At 39.7% G+C, this 20,307-nt stretch overlaps 1 protein-coding gene across 5 annotated transcripts in view; it reads left to right on the forward strand.

The window, feature by feature from the left end:
• Nucleotides 1-20,307, forward strand: part of SPATS2L (spermatogenesis associated serine rich 2 like) — a 162,570-nt gene that overhangs the window by 46,918 nt on the left and 95,345 nt on the right. Inside the window, exon 1 of one of the 5 annotated variants that reach the window (XM_019746483.3) lies at nucleotides 18,547-18,570. The exons of the other annotated variants lie outside the window; for them this stretch is intronic. The gene's annotated coding sequence lies outside the window, so the exon portion shown is untranslated. Of the gene's footprint in view, nucleotides 1-18,546; nucleotides 18,571-20,307 lie in introns of those variants that run through there. 5 annotated transcript variants of the gene reach the window in all.

The following is a 20,307-nucleotide window of genomic DNA, read 5'->3' on the forward strand; positions in this document are numbered from 1 at the left end:
TATAGTGAGAATAGGGAAACTTTATTTTCATTTTGTGTGAAATGTCCAGCACAGTGGCTTGGTTTAGATCCTGTGATATTCAGATAGACCATGATCATGTTAACCGTGAACCAGCACTGAGTTTTAAAGTTTTTGCAGTTAATTTTAGAGCATCAGTCTACGTACAGGAGCAGTACTTGGCCCAAGCGCATTGCAGATATCATCTCTGAGAGATGACAGGGATAATGAGTTTGACTTCAAAGGCACCAGGCTCCCAGAGCCCTGGGAGAAGCTTGCTTAAACACCGAGACAGGGAAACTGCCCTGGTGTCCAGCAGCTAACGTTCTGTCATTTGCCAGACATTCCTGCCAGAAGTTCACATTCTGAAATTTTTGTGAACCACCTGGACGCACAAACGGTGTGGTCTGGATGAACTAATATCTGCCTAAAAGGAAAGAAGTGAAGTTAGCCAGAAGGCCAGATGGCAGCTGTATTTTCTGCAGAACTCTATTTGGAAAGTGAGCTTTATGTAATTTTTGGTCATTTCTTGCCATTTTAGGAGACCATTTTCAGAATAAGTTATTGAGGGATGTAGCACACAGGTTTCAAAAAAATGAACTGCACAGACACAGGCACCTCATGTAACGTGGCCGCAGAACTGTAGCTATCTGATGAAAATGCTTGGATTTCTTTCACTTCCAGCCTTGTTACGACCTACTCCTCCAGCCTACCTGTTTTAATTATTCAGCTGGCTAAATTGCCTCAGAGCTAAACTTTATAGCTTATAATACCAGGGAGTTCACATACAGGTAAAATGTGGCTGAAAATGTCATGAACTTATTACTAGTCTTCATCTTGTGATTGACTAGATTGTTCATTCGTGTGCAGAAAACCAGCAACTGTCAACTGTGTACACACAAACATGATGGCTCCTTTTATCCCAAGGCAGAGTGCCATTTCTAAATTACATCTTCCAGCAAAGTAATACCTTAGACTCATGAAGATTCGGTCCATGTTCCATGTTTAAGAATTTTACTTTGAGGTTATAAAGTAAGCCCCAAGATTTTTTTTTTAGGGTTTTTATTTAAAAATATAGCTAACATACAATGTTATATCAGTTTCAGGTGTATGCTATAGTTGCTCAGCATTTATATACTTAAAGAAGTGATCACCATAAGTCCAGCAACCATCTGACACCATACCATGCTATCACAGTATTATTGACGATATTCCCCATGACATGTTTTATACCTGGAAATTTGGACCTCTTATTCCCCTTCACCTTCCCCCGCTTTTTAAATTTTTCAATTAAAGTTAACATTCGACATTATTTTATATTAATTTCAGGTGTACAGCATAGTGGTAAGACATTTGTATAATTTAAGAAGTGATTCCCCTGACTAGTCTGTACGCACCTGGCACTATACATAGCTATTACCGTATTATTGACTATATTCCCTGTGCTTTACTTTACATCCCCATAACTATTTTGTAACTACAAATTTGTACTTCTTAATCCCTTCACGTTTTTCACCCTGTCCCCCAAACCCCTCCCATCTATCACTGAAAAATATGGTACCTACTATCTGACACCATACATAATTATTATAATATTATTGATTATATTCCTTCTGCTGCTATACCCTATATCTCCTTGACTACTGTGTAACAACCAATTTGTACTTCTTAATCCTTTCCTGTTTTCACCCACCCTCCCATCTGGCAACCATCAAAGTGTTCTTTGTTTATGAGTGTGTTTCTGTTTTGTTTGTTTGTTTATTTTTTTGTTTAGATTCCACATATAAGTGAAATCACATTGCATCTGTCTTTCTCTGCCTGACATACTCTGCTCAGCACAATACCCTCCAGGTCCATTCATGCCGCCGCAGATGGCAACAATGCATTTCCATCCATGGCTGAGCAATATTCCATTGTATATATGTACCACCTCCTCTTTATCCATTCTTCCATCAACGGACACCCAGGCTGCTTCCACATCTTAGCTATTGTAAATAATGCTGCAACGTACAAATGGATGCACACGTCCCCTCAAAGTAGCATTTTGGGTTTCTTTGGATAAATAGCCAGAAGTGGGATTACTGGGCCTTCTTTGTCTCTTGTTATAGCCTTTGTTTAAAAGTCTGTTTTGTCTAATATAAGTATTGCTACCCCAGATTTTTTTTTTTTTTTCCCATTTCCATTTTCATGAAATATCTTTTTCCATCCCTTTACTTTCGGTCTGTGTGTGTCTTTCAATCTGAAGCGAGTCTCTTGTAGTCACCATATGTAAGGGTTTTGTTTTCTTATCCATTCAGCCACCCTGTTTTGATTGAAGCATTTAATCCATTTACATTGCAAGTAATTGTTGATAGAATGTAACTATTGCCATTTTGTTATTCATATTTTTTATTTTTTCCCCTTCATCTTAAAATAGTCCCTCCAACATTCCGTGCAGTGCTGGTTTGGTGGTGAACTTCTTTAGCTTTTTCTTATATAGGAAGTTCTTTATCTGTCCTTTGATTTTTAAATGATAGCTTTGCTGGGTATTGTAGTCTTGGTTATAGATCCTTGCTTTTCGTTACTTTGAATATGTCCTGCCAATCCCTTCTGCCCTGCAAAGTTTCTGTTGAGAAATCAGCTGACAATGTAATGGGAACTCCCTTATAAGTTACTAGTTGACTTTCTCTTGCTGCTTGTAGGATTCTCTCTTTGTCTTTAAACTTTGTCATTTTTATTGTAATGTGTCCTGGTGTGGGCCTCTTTGGGTTCAACTTGTTTTGGACTCTTTGCACTTCCTGAACTTGTATGTCTATTTCCTTTCCAGGTTAGGAAAGTTTTTAGTTATTATTTCTTCAAATAAAATCTCAATCCTTTGCTTTCTCTCTTCTCCTTCTGGTACCCCTATGATGCGAATGTTGTTACACTTGATGTTGTCCCAGAGGTCTCTTAAACTATGCTCTTTTATTATTATTATTATTATTATTATTCTTTTGTCCTTTTGCTGTCCCAATTGGCTGTTTTCTGCTACCTTGTCTTCCAAATCACTGATTCAGTCCTCTGCTTCATCTAGTCTGCTGGTGGTTCCTTTTCATGCATTCTTCATTTCAGTTATTGTATTCTTCATTTCAGACTGCTTCTTTTTTTTTTTTTTTTTTTTTTTTTTTATGTTTGCTATCTCTTTGTTGAAGTTCTCCTTCAGTTCCTTGAGCATCCTTACAAGCACTGTTTTGAATTCTGTCTCTGGTAGGATTCTTGCCTCCATGTTGTTTAGTTATTTTTCTGGAGTTTTCTCCTGTTCTTTTTTTGGGGACATATTTCTTTGTTTCCTCATTTTGGCTGCTTCTCTATGTTTCTTTCTATGTATTAGGTAGATCTGCTACATCTCTTGCCAGGTGGCCTTATGTAGTATGTACCCTGGCACAGTCTCGCTGGTCACCTGCTGTGGGTGCTTCAGCAGTATCCCTTGTGTGGGTTGTGTTTGCCTTGCTGTTATAGTGTAGCCTTGGTTGCTGTTGGCACATCAGTGGGTGGTATTGATCCTCAGGCTGATTGGCTGTGGAGTTTGGCCACATCCACATCTTAGGGCTGCTGTGCAGGGGGTGTTACCCCCATGGAGTGGTATTCACCCCAGCAGGCTCTGTTGTCTGTTGAGACCACCCTTTGGGTGTGCCACTTGTGGGGCTAATTGGGCAGTGCTCTGCTGTGGTCTGAGGCCAACCTCCAAGTATGTCGGTTTTCAGGCCTCTTGGGAGGGGCTCTCATTCAGGCCCAGTCAGCCACTGCCTGTAACTAGCCAGGGACTACCTGGTAGAATCTACAGAGCAATCCACAGTTGGTCGCTGCCTTTGCTGGATTGGAGGTGTGTGGGATAGGCCACACTGCGAACTGAGGACTGCTGCCACCAGTAGCAGACCTGGGGTAGCTCTTCAAAAAGCCAGGACACACCGAGGCCTGCTGCCACCTGCTGCCGGTTGCTGAGTAAAGTTCAGCCAGCGATAAAGCCTCCTGCGGTGCAGAGTTGGGTATGGCTGGGTCCCAGTGAGTCAGCAGAGTGGAGCTGAGTTGCTCACCAGACCAATCAAATTCAGATTTGGCCATAAGCGTAGGGGGCGGGCTCAACACAGGAAAGATGGCGCCCACCTGCGAGCTTCATGGAAAGAGGGTCCCACACAGGGAAAATGGCAACTATCTTCCAGCTTATACCCCGAAGCCACACACTTCAGTCTGCCTCCCATGTGTCTCCTATACCACCCAAGTTACCATCCCTCCGCTGGAGCCCAGGGTAAGTGCCTGTGAGCAAGTGAGTCTGTGTGTGGGCTGTTTAAGAGGACAATTGGGTTTCCCGCCGCCTTTAGTCCTATCCATCTGGTTGGAGTTCCCACTGTTTTTCACAGCCAGGTGTTGTGGGGGCTCCTCTTCCTGGCACCAGTATTCCTGGCTGCGAAGCCTGGTGTGAGGCTGGGGTCCTTTACTCTTCTGTGGGGAACCTCTGTGGCCAAGATAGCTCTCCCAGTTTTATCAGCCACATGGAGGTTTGGGGCAAGTCCGTTTTGTGTCTCCACCCCTCCTACCAGTCTCAGTGTGACTTCTTTAAATTCTTAGTTATAAAACTTATATTTAGCTAGACTTCAAATGGTTCTCCATGTTGATTGTTCTATAATGTATAGTAATTTTGATATGTTCACGAGATAAGGCAAGCACAGCATTCTTCTACTGCACGATCTTGTGTCCAAGCCCCAAGCTTTAAAATAGGAGCAGAGAAACACCAACGCACACTGGGGCTACTTACCATGGCAAATCAGGAGAGAGGAAAATTTCGAGAAATCAATTAAGGTTATTCATTTTTCAAATTGTGGGGTCATCTCTAGGCATATTTGGTTTCTTACTCCTCCATGTGTTCCTGGTTACTAAGGCTGGATCATATTCCTTCTAATTGACTTTCAGTTTCATACTTTCTTCTCCATATCACCTTCATCACTCTAGTCACACTCTCATGGTCTCCTTCCAGACTCTTCAGAGCTGCCCTAACCAAACCCGAATATTATTCCATCCAATATGCATTCTACTCCCAGTTTAGTCTTCATAAAACATTGATATGATGACAGTGTTTACATCTTAAAAACATTCATTGGGCCTGTATTATGTTCTACATCAAATGAAATCCAGATATCTCTGCCTAGATTTCATGGCCAAGGGTAACCGGCCACCTTTTCTCTGCTCTCTCTCCTCCAATAACCAACTTTATTTCCTGCTGCTCTGCTGGATGTTTGTGCTCAAGTCAGTGTCTGATGAAAGCCAACCTCTCTCTCATTTCTGTGATGTCTGTTCTTGGAATAAGGTATCTCATGATAAGGCTTAGTTGGAATCCCACTCCCTTTTCCTTCTAGCTCAATAAATACCCATTTATCCACCGTTGGCTCAGTTCTTACCTTCTCCTTCCAACTCAATTTAACACATACTTACTGAGCACCTGCCATTAAATTGAAAGTCACCTTACAGTATATGGTTGAGGAGGGCAAGGCTGAAGGAAACAGCTGTACTGCCTGAAGTCTGTCTGGATTGCACCAGACCTCTAGGTCCTTCTCTTTTGAACATCTACAGTGCCTAAAGTCGAGACCAGTGGGCTCCAGAGTGGGCTCAAAGTAATCCACTGGGGTGTGGGAAGATATGTTGGGATTTATATTTACATTTTTTGGTTTCTTTTCAAATTTCTATTTTAGAGTATTTTTATAAAGTATATATTAGTACACAGGTACGTGTTTAACATTTACAAATAAATAATATATTGGGGGTTTATATGCAAACATTTTTACTAATGGAATGAGTGATCAAAAAATATAGAGCCTCAAATTCACAACAATTTCAATAGGATTTTAGGTGAGCAAACTGACCAGGCTAGTCCATTCATTCTCTCATTCAAAAATTGTTAACTAATCCCTTACAGGAAGCTAGGCGGTGTTGAGAGACAGAGAAGTATGCAAGAGATAAAAAAGGCAGCTTTGTTTCTGATGAAAGCTCACTGGAAAAATGTGGCTTTAGATCAGGGCCAGGATGGTTTACTAAAACTTCACCCCAGCAGTTAGCAGACTCAGGCACAGGTCAAGTCGGAAGTTACAGCCCCTTTTCTACCTCCCTCCTCCCCAGCCAGGAGCCAGGCCTGCACCCAAAGTTTACTGCATGACAAAGGGCAGGTGGGAAGGCAGAAGGATCCTGACAGGGGAGAGAGGTGGTGGATTGAGTAGGGTGTACTCAGTTTAGTCTTTCAAACACACCTGTGGGATAAGCCATTTTTTGTTGGGGGAGGAAAGCACGTAGCAGATGGAGAGGTCTCAGTGTTCCTGTGATATGGGGGTCCCTCCTAATAAATATGCCAGTTGTTGCCAGGCAGCAGCCTACCCGTCTGTCTCCTCGTACCTGCCCCTAAAGAAAGGAGAGTCTGTGAGATGGATCCTTTCAGGGACTTTGCTTCACCTTTGTGCTTACACCTTATGTCTCCGTTTGGCCCCAAAGGATGGCTGGTTAGTCGATGACAGGTAAGATTCCTCAAGGAAGGAACACCCAAGCCAGGCACAGTCACATGGGGGGCCATCTGGAGAACTCACAGGGTTGGTAGAGGTGAGCACAGACCCCCCACATTCCCCCTGGTAAGGAGAGCTTCTGCCTCTGTGGCTACATACCTTCCCACATCCTGCTTGGGAAGAGATTCAATGATGTGATAACATTGGCTCTCCATCTATTCATATGCATAAAGGTTTTGTGCCTTGGGGAGATACAGACATCCTGTGACTTTTGGTTCCGCTGTCTGCAGGCAAGGGGGGTTGGTTTGAATCAGTTTCCTAGTATAATGCGTGAGATTCACAGATCTTGAGATTGACAAGCTTTACTTCCTTTACTTCCTCATCTGTTAATCAATGAAAGCTATGTGTTGGCGTGATTCGGGCTGCTCAGTCCTTTGAGGCGCAAGTCCCTTGGCCCCACTTGCACTCTGTTCTTGGATACTGTATTTCTTAGCCCTGCACCGCCCTCCTCGCTTCCCACAACTTTTGTCGTGCAGGACGCGACAGCCAGTGTTCCCGCTTTTATCACCTCCTAATAAGTAATATTGTCTGTTTCAAATGTATCTCTCCAAAAAACAGCGCTCTTTTCTCTTTTACCAAAAGAAGAAGCAAAACACAGAAAACCTGTTGACAGGATTTTGAACTGTATACTTGAAGACCTAAGATCTGTACTGAGGCATGAGGCGTGATGCCATTATATGGCCCTGCCCCAGAGTTTATTATCAGACTTACCAACAGTGTGATAGAGCAGAACAGGGCTGTGTGTGTGTGTGTGTGTGTGTGTGTGTGTGTGTGTGTGTGTGTGTGTGTGTGAAAAGAATGGTGTGACTGTCAATCTATCTGGATACATTGTATGATTTTTTTGACATTGTGGAACTGCTTTTCTAGCTCCACCCCCTTATTCCCTACCACACACAGGTACACACACACACACACACACAGTTCCTACCATTAAATTTTGTAGTCTCTGTCACATTATGGGATGGGAGACATAGGCCAAGGCATATGTTTGTGAGAAACCAAGCAAAGTGAAACAAACTTGTTGCTTCTCATTGCTTGTAAGCAGAAAATAATTTAGGGTCATTCTGGAAAGAGAGAGGAAGAGAGAAAGATAGATACGCATTGAAAACACATTTGGCCCCTGGGTGAGGGAATTTGTTGAGGTCATATTGTCCATCCTCACTTCTTCCTCCCTGCCCTCATAGGGCGGAACTCGAACATGATATTCTGGAAGATTAAAACTTATCCTGTTCTCAAATATCTACAGAGAAAGATTTCACAACCCTCCTCAATAACTAATTAAAATGATTAACCATAGACTTAGAGAATACTTTTCTCCAAACTAGTAAGGCTTTCTTGCTTTAGGTTAAAATGGTTTCCTTCCATAGTGGAAGGGACAGCCCATCATCATCCTTTGTCTAATAGTGATATTAAGTTGATTTGTCACTAGATTTGTCATCATACACCTATTTTTGTTTATCTTGAATCCTCTGTGGCACCTGTCTGCATCCACTCCAGTTTTCCACACCCCACATTAGCTGTGGAAACTAAATAAAAGGATCACATGATGGTTTCTATGTGCTTCCATGTATTTATCCCAAGTATTTAGCTTTAAAAAAAAAATAATGCTAATTCAGAATTAGATTTCTAGCTGTCCGTTCTGATTTCTTTGGGGTATTAGGACATTTATACATAGGTTTTTGGATATAGAAACCTTAATCCAAAGATATGAATGCTGGAAATTTCAAGCCAGTGCAGGACATTTTTTGACTAAATATTAGTTAGGGTACCAATTTGGTTGCTGTGATGAAAGCAAAACAGCTGTGGCTTCAAGAAGTAAAAGTCAGTTTCTCCCTATTGCACAGTCTAAGCATGCAAGCTGACGTGGAAGCTCCACAGTAATGGAACCAGTCTTCTTATCTTGCTGGTCTGCCATCCTCTCTTTGTGGCTTCCATTTCAAGATCGTGTCACACTTTATCCGACAAGAAGGGGACGGGAGGAAATAGAAAGCACCCCCTTCTTTTTAAAGGTACAACTAAGAAGGTGTGTGTATCACTTCCATTCATATCCCGTTGCTCAGAACTTAGCTGTATGAGCATGCTGAGCTGCAAGGGAGTCTGGAAACTGGCCTTTAGCCCGGGGGTCATGCCCCCAGGTAGGACCTCCAAGTTCTGTTACTAAAGGAAGAAGCAGAGAATGGACTGGGGTGGGGGGACAACAATTAGCTCTGCTGTTGCTTAGTAGAGCCAGCTTGAGATGATGTTTTGACCATGCGTTCAGCTAGGAGACGTATAAGCAGCATAGAAAGGACACAAAGAAGGAGATAATCTTGCACTGCAGTAGAAGCCCAGACTACTGGATAAGCTTGGCGTTGCAACCTGTGGATCTCATGCCTGGGGTTCAATAACAAGGTGCACCTACCCTGCTCCTGGAAAAGAAGTTTAAACTTAACTCCAAGTATGTCCTTTGCTACTATACAGCTGAGTTACAGTGATTTTCTAGGTGAAGCTTCCAGACTAAATAAGTTCAATATAAAATCAAGATCGCACCTTTGCTCAGTTGCTGTACTTTCAGAACACAGAAGGCAAGTACCCCATCACCCCTTGATCAGATCGTCCTATTAGTTGAAGGTGTACTGCACTTCTCTGATAGAAGCAGTCATGTCTATTTGAGGCTTATAATGTTAAAAGTAAATTTTTTAAATGCTAGTAAATAAAAATTTTACATTTAAAAAAAATCACACTACCACGAGCCCTCATTGTCAGGTCTGCATTACTTTAAGAACGTTCTAGGAAAGCAGCCATAAAAAGACACTTTGCTGATTGCAGTGCTATACATACTCCATCTGGGGCTTGCGTGTCGCATTTGTTTACATGATTAGCCAGGCACTTTTTCCTGTTAGTGTCCACATTCATCTTTTTCAGCTGTAACCCTGGTTTTCATCTCAACCTGACAAGACCAACCTGGATTTTGACAGTTACACTGATTTTTATCTGTTTAAACTGCTAGAAGCAAAATCTGATTTTGTTCCTGGCTTTTGTTATTGAAAAAAATAATGAAAACCAAAGCAGAATTAGATCAGGGACATCCATTATTTTAACCAGGAAAAAAATTAATATATAGCTCTACCTAAATATTGGATTAATTTAAGTGTATGGGGGATGCCAAAAATCGTATTTAAAATTTTATTTCTCAGCTAATCATTTATTTCATATACAAATGTAACATTTCTTTTGTCTACTGTGGAAATAATAATAAAATGATGAAAACTCTCATTTGTTGAGTGCTCAGTATGTACCTTTCCTTCACGGATTTCTGTGGTCAAAGCTCAAGCTTCGAATCAGTCCCACCCAAACAGCATGGCTGCCACACAGCAGAGGAAGGAAAATCGAGGAGCTTTGGGTAGAAGATAAACAATAGGTTTTACTCTAGTATTATTATTCCTGTTTGAATAGATCATGCATTCCCAACAGGGGCTATATTGCCCCCAAATTGAAAATTGGTTCTTGGGGCGTGAAAAAATCAGATATTATGGCTGAAATCAGAGTGAGAGGGAGATGCTACTATGGAAAACTAGTCACTGAGATGCTATGATGCTGGCTTGAAGATGAAGGGAGGGGAAAATGAGCTAAGGAACATGGACAGACTCCAGAATCTGGAAAAGGCAAGAAAACAGATCCTCTCCTGGAGCTTCCAGAAAGGAATGCAGCCCTGCTGACACCTTGATTTTAGCTCAGTGAAATCCGTGTTAGAATTCTGACCTACAGAACTGTAAGATAAAAAAAATTGTGTGCTCTGAAGCCACTAACTGTGCTCATTTGTTACAGCAGCCCTAGAAAACTAATACTCAGTTTCCGTCCCTGTTCAATGAGTTCAATGAGTAGAGTAACATGATCTATGTCACAGGTTTTTTGTAACATTAAATAAAATAATCTATTCGGAGTACTTCGCATAGGAACAGCATGACATATCCTGACCTTGCCGTATTCAGAGGCACAAGGTTTGCACTCTGAGTTTACTTTCCCTAGGTTTAGGTTGTTGATAGGCTTCTTTCTTTGATCATGTCAGTGACAACAGTTAAGTTTTATATTGGCCCTGTCATGTTAAAGGGACTTTATAGATTCCTCCTCGTTTCATCGTGTATTGATTTTATATTTCAATTGTGAGGAGTTCCTTTTAGTGACTTCTATGTAGTCCCAACTCTTAGGTCCTTCCCCAAACTATTCTCTCTCTGTTGTCTTCTGCTGCTTCTGCCCTGTCTGAAGAAATACCTGAAACCTTGGTGGGGTCTTTGGGGAGGTGAGGCTCCAGCAGGAGCAGAGAAAAGAGAAGGGCCAGCTGCCAACACCCCAGTAAGGGAATGTGAGTACCAGGTGGTTGCCATTCCATTGAAAGGGCTGGGAAGAATTACCTCATGTTGTGGGCACAGAGTCCCAGAGAGCAGTTTCCAGGCTCTCGGCCTCACGTGGAAAGGTGCTGGCTCGGTTATTAGATGGCCATCAGCTGTGGCTGAGTGGCCATCAGCTGTTACCGGTTAGCCATTAGCCACTAATATAACTGCCATGGCTACGCTAGGGGGTTCGTTGGTTGGCAGAGAAGCGGACAGCAGATTGTGACTCCTGCTTCTTGTGCCTCCAACCCAGCCGCCAGCGAGACTATAGTGGTATGGACTCCCCTATCTATGGCTCTGTGGGCGTTCCTTTTTGGCCTCACCATATCCTGTGTTCTTGTGTGGGGAGCGGGACCAGAGACCCTGCATGACACATGTATTGTTTTCTTTTTTTAACTTAAGGAGAGAGAGAGAGAGAGAGAGAATCAGAGAGTTTTCTTTTCTTTTCTTTTTTTTTTTTTTTTTAAGTGACTAAGAAAAAATTGCTCCAAACACGAGAACCTTCACAATGTCACATTCACCTTGAGGCTCCCTGAAGCCAGTTGGGGAGAGCTTGGTATAAATGAAGTGAAAGCCACAGGTTTTTTCTATCTTTGTTAAGTCAGTTATTTTCACAGAGAACAAATTTTGCATGACTACAGGAAAAGAAACCAACAGAATTATATTCCTACTGCCCAGTAGTAAAACTGTGTGTTTGCATACGTTATTTTTTAATTCTCATAGCATCCCTGTGAAGTGGATATTATCACTCTTATTTCCCACTGTGGAAGGGGGAATATCTTCATAACATCACTATGAAATAGATAAATAGATATTATTATCCCCATTTACAGCGAAGGACCCAGGAGCTCAGGGAGGATGGCAGCTGTACTGGTCTGGCTGGGACAGCAATGTGAATGCTTTCTGGGGCTGCCACTAGCTGGTTGCTGAGGCAGAACTTTTCGGTTCTGGTTTCAAAGCCTGGTTTTCAGTCCTCAAGGTGCATATATTTGACATGTTTTGTGTGTGTGAGCGCAGAGATGCTCAGACTCTACAGTGATATATTCAGAATAACAAAGTTTTTATATGGATGGTAGATAAATCAGAAAGCTTATGTTTTTATTATTAGGGTGTTTCTTTCTTCCTAAGGTCCAGGGCATCACCTTCCCAATATCAAGGGCACACAGACTTCTTTTGCTCTCCACACCAGTCTGATCTCTGCACTGCCCCAGGTTCTCTGGGAAATCTGTATCTGGCCATTTTACTCCCTTGCTTGTGACCCTTCCGGGACTCCTTGCTGCCCTCAGGATAAAGTGAAGACTCTATACCTAAGTTACAGGCCTCTCTGTCTCTAGGTTTATCTCTTCTCTCTTCATTCAGTTTCAGGGATAGTCAGGCCTGAATCTCTTTTGCGTCTGGCCTCTGGTGTATTCTGGTCCTTCTGCTGATACCATGTTCTACCCCTTTCTTTCTTCTTCATCCTACACCATTTATCTGGCTAACTGAGGGCCTCATTTAGATTAACATCCACCTGGAAGTTTTCCTGGACCCTCCTAATGTTGGTTATTTGTTCGCCACCCCCACCCCCAAGTCACAGTGCTCTAAGCAATCTTTGTATTTCCTCTATTACAGCTTGTGTTGACTTGTGTCCCGTTTACTTGTCTGGTAATCCTCACTAGAATCAATGTCTTTCAGGCCAGGGTCCATATTTCATTCACTGTTCTTCTACTTAGTATTTGTCACAAGTCTACCTATATAAGGAAGTACTCAAAAATTATTTTTGAATAAATAGAGAATGGAAAACCTATGTTCAAGTCCTGGCTCTATTACTTTCTGGTTGTGTGATTCTTGACAAGTTCTTATATGTGTAGGACCTTAGTTGCCACATTTATAAAAACAGAAATTTCATTGAGATGATATGAAGTTCCTTGCAAATATGAACACACTGGGATTCTAATGCAACACATTAGCCATCCTGAAACCATAATCAATAATCGTATCTTGCAAATGTTAAGTTGGGAGTATTGCCATAGATTTCATTTCTTGAACATGGATTATTTCACTCCATCCACTTTTATATTAGGTTGGTGCAAAAGTAATTGTGGTTTTTGCAATTATTTTTAACCTTTTAAACTGCAATTACTTTTGCATCTAATACATTAGTGGTCACCAGGTTCATACCTGTTTTTGTGTTGATATTTCTGTCCTTGACCCAAGGGTTTATTTTCTGCAGGATACGCTCTTCATTTACACTGATTGGCATTTCCTAATTGAGCCTCTTAAGCCTAAGAAAATAATAACTTCTGTTTTATTCTTTATGTCCACTGTTTTATTCTTATGTTTGTTTTTATCAGGAAAGAGTTAATGAAATCTTTTGCTGTACTAAGATTTTAAGTGAATGTAATTAAATAAACTATTAGATGGGAACATCCGTAGCAAACAAAAAAATTACAATATTTGCTGATTATCCATGGACTTGAATTGGTAGTAGACATAATACCATATATGAACTGTGTAGAATATTTGATACAAAAATAAAAGAAAAAGAGAAAACTGCTAACATGCCAGCAGTGAATGTGTAAATGTCAAGTGTAAATTGTTACAATAGCTCACACATAATGTCTGCTAGGTTAGCTCTTTGGTGAAGGAATCCATGTCAAACTGCAAGACTGTATTTGAGCTTATACATTTTGGAGATTGCTTCCTTCTACATGCCTAAAGCTTATTATCATAGGAATCAGAATCTTGCCACAGTTCAGGTACTTCTCACTAGTAAATTAAATATGGTTAGATATTTCATTAATATATGTAATAATCTGAAGTAGTAATTTACTAAGAGTTTTCTATAGGTGCTATTAATTTTTCCCTATAATTTGCTCTGCATTTCTTGGTAATTGTGACTAATTCAAAATTTGATGATAGACTGAAAATTTTTCACAAATTACCTCTCAACTTTACTGCAAAGTCTTGATCAATATTATTGAATGATATATATTATTGAATGAGATAAAACATCCGTATTCTAAGTAAAGTCACTACAAATAATTTTTAATCTCTTTTCTTAATTGAAAGTTGTCTTGCCCAATGCAGAATTTCTTTTATCTTTGGACAAAATTGTATTTGGCCTGGTTTATAGGCTAACTAGCATTAGGGATTTTTTTTTTTCTCTTTCTCCGTTACTTTCATGTATTGTTGCTTATTTAGCAATCAACGATGATCTCTGACATCCTGATTCAGGGAAGCCTACTTCTAGGTTAAGTGGCCATGACCTTGCATGGACAGAGCATAGTCTGGACTCAGCACATCAGGAAAACACAAAAGACAAATGGATTTGTTGCTTCTCTACTGACAAGTTACTCTGAGCTCAAATCACAGCCAATGAAAATGATTTCATGACTATAATTCTTGGTACATCGACCTGCATAAAAATCTACATTTTTCAAGAAAATAAAAATATATTTTCATTTTATATGGAAAATAAATTGTAGCTTATTTGGGGACAGCTTTTGCATTTGATTATAGATTACTTACTTTGCAAAAAGTAAATTAAAGAAATTAAGAAAGCAATGGTTGTATTTACATGTCTTAGTATTGAAAGTGAATTCCAATTTTTATGCTACAGATGAGGGATGTGGATATGTAAATGAAAGTTCAAATCCTAATAGTTGCTGGTTATGTTGATGATCAACTGCATAATATTATAAATTTAACTATATTCTTTAAAAATGTTAATTATTTCCATCATTAAGATCGATGATTTTTAATGGTGGGTGGTAAGGGTTGTACTTTATAAACGATCTAGCACTTTGTCTTATAGCTCTGATTTTTTAAATTACTATACTTCATTTGGTATTTCAAATAACATTATAGGAAAATAAGAACGTTTTCATTACCAGCAATTGAGAAATCCTTTTTAACTAATCTGCAGTTAAAAAAATGTTGGTCAATGGCAGAATTTTTGACAGAGAAGAAACAGAAAGAAAATGAGTTATTCCCATGGTGCAGGAATCCAGACGTTCTAGAGAAGGCAGAAGTGTGGGTATCCAAAAACCCAAGAGAGGACACACATTTGGTGAGGTTAAAAGTAGGAAGAAAAAAATACAGTACACATAGTAGGCACTCAGTAAATTGTTTGAGTGAATAAATGAACTTAGACCGCCCAACCATATCAAGCATGGTATCGTTTACTTCTGATACTGCGTACAAAAGTGACGCGAAGGAAATTAATAGGCGTGTTGGGAGACAAGCTATTTGGGCATCTGCTGGAAGTCTTATTCATGTTTAAATGAAAACAGGGTCTTAGATACCAATTTACCTCACTGACATTTTCATCTCTAGGAAGGTAAAGAAAATGAAGGGAACTCTTATTTTGAATCTAATTTTAACCAAAAAGAGGTTGGTTGGCAAAATAGAAGTGGAAGGAACATGTGTCCATTTATTTAATAAATACTGAGTGTCTGCTATGTGCCAAGCTCTTGGAAGATTGTGGCCACATCATTTTAGTTTTTGTGATAACCAAGGGGCAGATGATGACTATCGCCAGATACGCATTACGGTCTTTAAGAGGGAACTTTCAAATATTCAGAGAAACAGATGTGATTCTATAGCCTGAGACCCTAAAATAAGATAACCAAAGAAATGAGAAACCCAACCTTTGAGTTCAGATGAAGGCCCTTTCTGTGTGCGCCCAAAGCTCCGCAAAGCTTCCTTCTCAAATCTCGATCATACTCAGTCATAACTGTCTTTGTACTCATCTCTATTTATTGTGGAATTTTAAGCTTGAAGAGGGCAGGGCTGCATCTATCATGTTTATCTTTGTATCCCAGCAAATAGGACAGTACTTGGCACATAGCTGACATCCAACAAATCACACACACACACACACACACACACACACACTCCAAGTCTAACAGTCCACATTTTTTTGAATGATTAGAATTAGAGGTTAGAAAGTTCTAAAAAATGAGGAAGACAGATGGCTGTGACTACAAAGGGCATGTTCAAATTAACTGAAAATATAAAAGACCACTTAAAGAATGCAAAGGGAGGCACATACCCAAGAACAAATATCAAAGAAAGATAATCCCATTAGAATAATGTTAGGAAGCCTAGAGTCCAGAATGAACTGAAGTATGGAAAAAATTCTAAAAACAACAAAAGAGACTGAAAAAGCTGGCACAGAAAATGAAATCCTACAGGAATGAATAAGCCAGACATAGAAAACTGGAATCTTGTGATGTCAAGAGTGTTGTGCCCATTTTTCATAATAACATAGTTATAATTTCTATCAAGACTGGAATACTATTTTTATCATAGAATTTTGTTTTGTAGAAAAAAAAATTTAAGAAAGGAATAAGACCTCTGATGAAAATAAAGGATGATTCATCTCTTCTTATTCTTGCTGTTAATCAAGGATCGTAATTTCGCACCTGGGAAGGGGAGCACAAAATGTTATTATGAGGGACTTAAGGTGCACAGCAGCATAATATTAGATCCTTAGCCCTTGGTCATGGATTGGGGTCTCCTGGCCCAGACTGTGTCCATGCCTGGGACTGTCCCACTTCAGCCAGCCATCTTGGAATTTTAGCAAATGGAGAAATCCCAAAAAGGTTGGAGACTGACAAAAAGAGGAAACATAAAATCCCAGCAACATTCTAGAATTTATTCTGAAACTTTCGAGAACACTCAGAAAAGAAAGTACCAATAAGAAGTCAAGCAGGACTAAATGAGTCTCCTGTTTAATAGAATAACTGGAATGCAAGATGAAGAAAATGTAGATGTGGTGTATAGGAATTTCATCAAGGCAGTTTTCACACTATCTCAATATTTCATTGTGGATTTAATATAAACTAAGTAAAGGCAGAGTTAAGTGGATTCACAACTAGGTTCACATAACCAAACCCAAACAGAGCGCTAAAGAATGGGTCTATGTGATTACAGAGGGTGATGTATAGATACCTACTTGTGTCTTATTCTAGGTCTCTCTTTATCAGTGACTTGAATGATGATGAATTTGATGAAAATAATAGAAATAACAGATATCTATTGAACTCCTATGTGTCAAACACTGTACTATTATTCTGTATGCATTTAATCCTTATGGCAATTCTATGTAGTTTGTACTTTTATCTCCACTTAGTAAATGAGTAAACTGCAGCACAGAGTTGAAATAACTTCCTCAAGTTCACACAGTTCTTAGGTGGCAGAGCTGAGATTCAAGCCTAGACTGTGTCCTTAATGGCATTAAGTTACATAAATGATATCTGTCAATTTGTGAATAGCCAAAGTGAAATGTGCAGCTAAAGTGGAAAGTTATAGATTTGGTATCTAATAGAACTCTAGTAGACTGGAAAAACATGGCCAAATTACTAAGGCAAAAATAATTTGAGCCACATATAAACTCATGCACTTAAGTTTCAAAAAATCAATTGTAAAAGTAAAGATTGGGGAAATGGGATTTACTAATAGATCAAGTGAGAAAGTCTTGGGGGTTTCATTTAATATAGACTCATTATGACCAATGTATAGTGTGATGTGATTGTCAATAACATGTAATCTTAGGCTGCATTAAAAAAAGAATAAAGCCACAGAATGAGTATCTATATATCTACACATATAGATACATGATATATGTCGTATACACTCGTACATGTGGATGAGAAGATTCAGCACTGTGTCACATGAGGAATGAGTACACTCTCAAAAATAAAGTTCTACAGGGCTGACAATAAAAAATGTCTTACAAAATAATTTAGGAAACTATAAAGTCCTTTCCAACTGTAACATCCTATGATTCAGTGAATGATTCTGTGCTAAACAGAGAAAGCATACTTTGAGACAAATCTATTTTGGAAGAGTGGTCAGATTTATGGAGTGTCAGGAGGCAGGACTAGGAGCATTGCATGGGAAGTTACAGGAAGGCGTTTGAGTTTTATCTGAGAATTGACTCACAATTATTCTTGTGCAGAAGACGCCATGTTAGGAGGCATTGAATCTCCATCATGGAATTTGTGTGAACTCAGGCTAGAAGTCCACTTAATGAGGATGTTGTAGAGGAGATTCACTTACAGGTGAGGAAGATGGGAGACCTGTGAGTCCCTTGTAATTCCAGGGTTCCAGCAGAGAAGTTACTAGACTCGGTGAAACAAGTTGTAAGGGATGGATGTTAAGTGTTGAAGTTGTACAAGCTTGCAGAACTGGGGGTAAGTTGAGGCCTGGAGATGCTTTCCATGGGCGTTAGATTGACTTATGAACTAAATCAAGCACAAAAATCTAAGAAGATATTTGTTTGTGCCCTCCCAGTGATAGTTTCTTTAGATTTTGCTTCAAATGAAGTCACAACAAAACCACCTATTAGGAGGCATTTCTGGCCCTGCCTGCAGGTGGCGCTAACATGACCATCTCAGGCTACTAGGTACAAAAAGCTCAAGGGGAATACTTCACTTCTGGGAGTATGCCAAGTATCAGCTAGACCAGACTTGGTTTCAGTTTCCATTTCAAGCTTTTAGGCAATAAATACATGACTAAGACAGAATGAGACCGCTCTAGGCTTCATGGGAAACGTAGACTAAGGACTCAGGAAAAACTACAAACTACATAGTCTCCCCTTCTGGAAGGAATCCTGGAATTCCAAGGGACTCAGAGGTACGCCATCTTTTTGAACTGTAAGTGAACCCCTCTCCAGCATCCCATTAAGTGGTCATCTAACCTTTGCTTGAACTAATTCTATGACAGGAGACTCAGTCCCACCTAAGATAGCTGCTATTTAAAAACACCATATGTAACGGGAAGAAAGGGAAGGGAACACCGGGAGATAGCAAGTGAAGGAAGGGTGAGCAAGAACCTGGGAAATTGTATTCCACAGTGATTTGTCCTCACTGAGAAGTGGAGACCAAAATTTAAAACGTGGACATAACAGTGTTCTTTATCCCATTGATAATTTTCCTGCCCCATTAGATCTTTTGCCAAGCCAGCTTTACATTTCTGGCTCTAATTCTCGTGAACGCTAAGATTTCTCAATTGGAATGAACCCACTAAATAATTTTTAAACAATTCCCTCTGTTTGCATTGAACCAAAATGATGGCAAGAGGCCAGTGGAATAAAGCAAGCTTGGGAGTCAGTTTCGGAGGTCTGAACCCCCACCTTGCTGTTGGCTGGCTCTGGGACCTTGGGCTTGGCCTTAACTTCTATACTCTTAGGTCTCTCATCTATGAAATGGAGATAATAACACCTTACTTGCAGGTGCATTGTGGGGACTCAGTGAAATAGAAAGAGATAAAATCATCCAGTGTGATGCCTGAGGGGGTTTTGTTTTTGCTGTTGTATTCCCCATCATCTTGGACAGTGGAGATCCTTAGTAAAAGTTTAAGTGAACACTGAATGAATGAATGAATGAATGAATGAATGAATGAATGTGCTCAGTGTATAACTCTTGCTAAAGGGATGGCAGTGTTATCAGATATGAGAGTCTTTATAAAGACGGGCTCATTATTCAGAGGTTTGAAGAAAGAGAATTCTTTGTCATTGCCAAATTTATTTTTTCCCATCATGCAGCATAGTTTCAAGATTTTTTTAAAAACTAAACTAAAATTGTGACCATTATGTAGTCTTTATAGTCTTTCCTCAGTCCTTACCCCGTGCTTTCCATGAGGTATCTAGAGTGATCTCATTTTATCTAGTCATATCTGAAAGCTTGAAATGAAAAATGAAACCAAGTTAAGTCTGGCTGGTAGCCATTCAGAAATAGATCTTTTTTTTTTTTTAAGTAGATTAATTTTCAAATATGTTTTCCCTCATTAATACTTCTCATATTTTTAAAAGAAGCATTTAGTAAAACAACAAGACTGTCTTTTCAGTGTCTGGTTATCTCTTTCCCAAGACTGAATTTGGTAAATTGCAAAATATTAGCTATTGGGCACCTCCCAGTATATAACACCAGGTAAAAATAAAACCAAATGAAACTTTTAATGTAATGTATGAGTTGCTTTCCTACCACTAAGTGAAACTCAGCTACATAGTTTTATTTGTTTTGGAGCCTTTAATATTAGTCAGATTACAGCATATGTTTTTGCAAAACTAAAAGGACAAAAACATCAAATTACATCTAGTTAAAATGGTTAAAAAAAAAAACACACCCAGTTTTCAATTTAGCATTTCAAGGAAATAGGGTCTAGTTTCAGAACTTTGTAAACAAAAATGACAGTGGGGTGGGGTGGAAAATTGGGGGTGGGGTGGGGGTGAGAAGGAACATGCCCATTTTCTGAAAGGAAAGTGAAACAGGGATGTTTTCTCTGCTGCATTATGAAGAGGACAAGCATATAATGGAAACCACACCATATAACACCTTTTTACATACTGCCTTCTGATGTCATCTAATTGCTTACTGCCTGGTAATCTTATC

Source organism: Rhinolophus sinicus, chromosome 17 (assembly GCF_057876585.1).
Source record: "Rhinolophus sinicus isolate RSI-liver-muscle chromosome 17, RSI-T2T, whole genome shotgun sequence".
Lineage (NCBI taxonomy): Eukaryota > Metazoa > Chordata > Mammalia > Chiroptera > Rhinolophidae > Rhinolophus > Rhinolophus sinicus.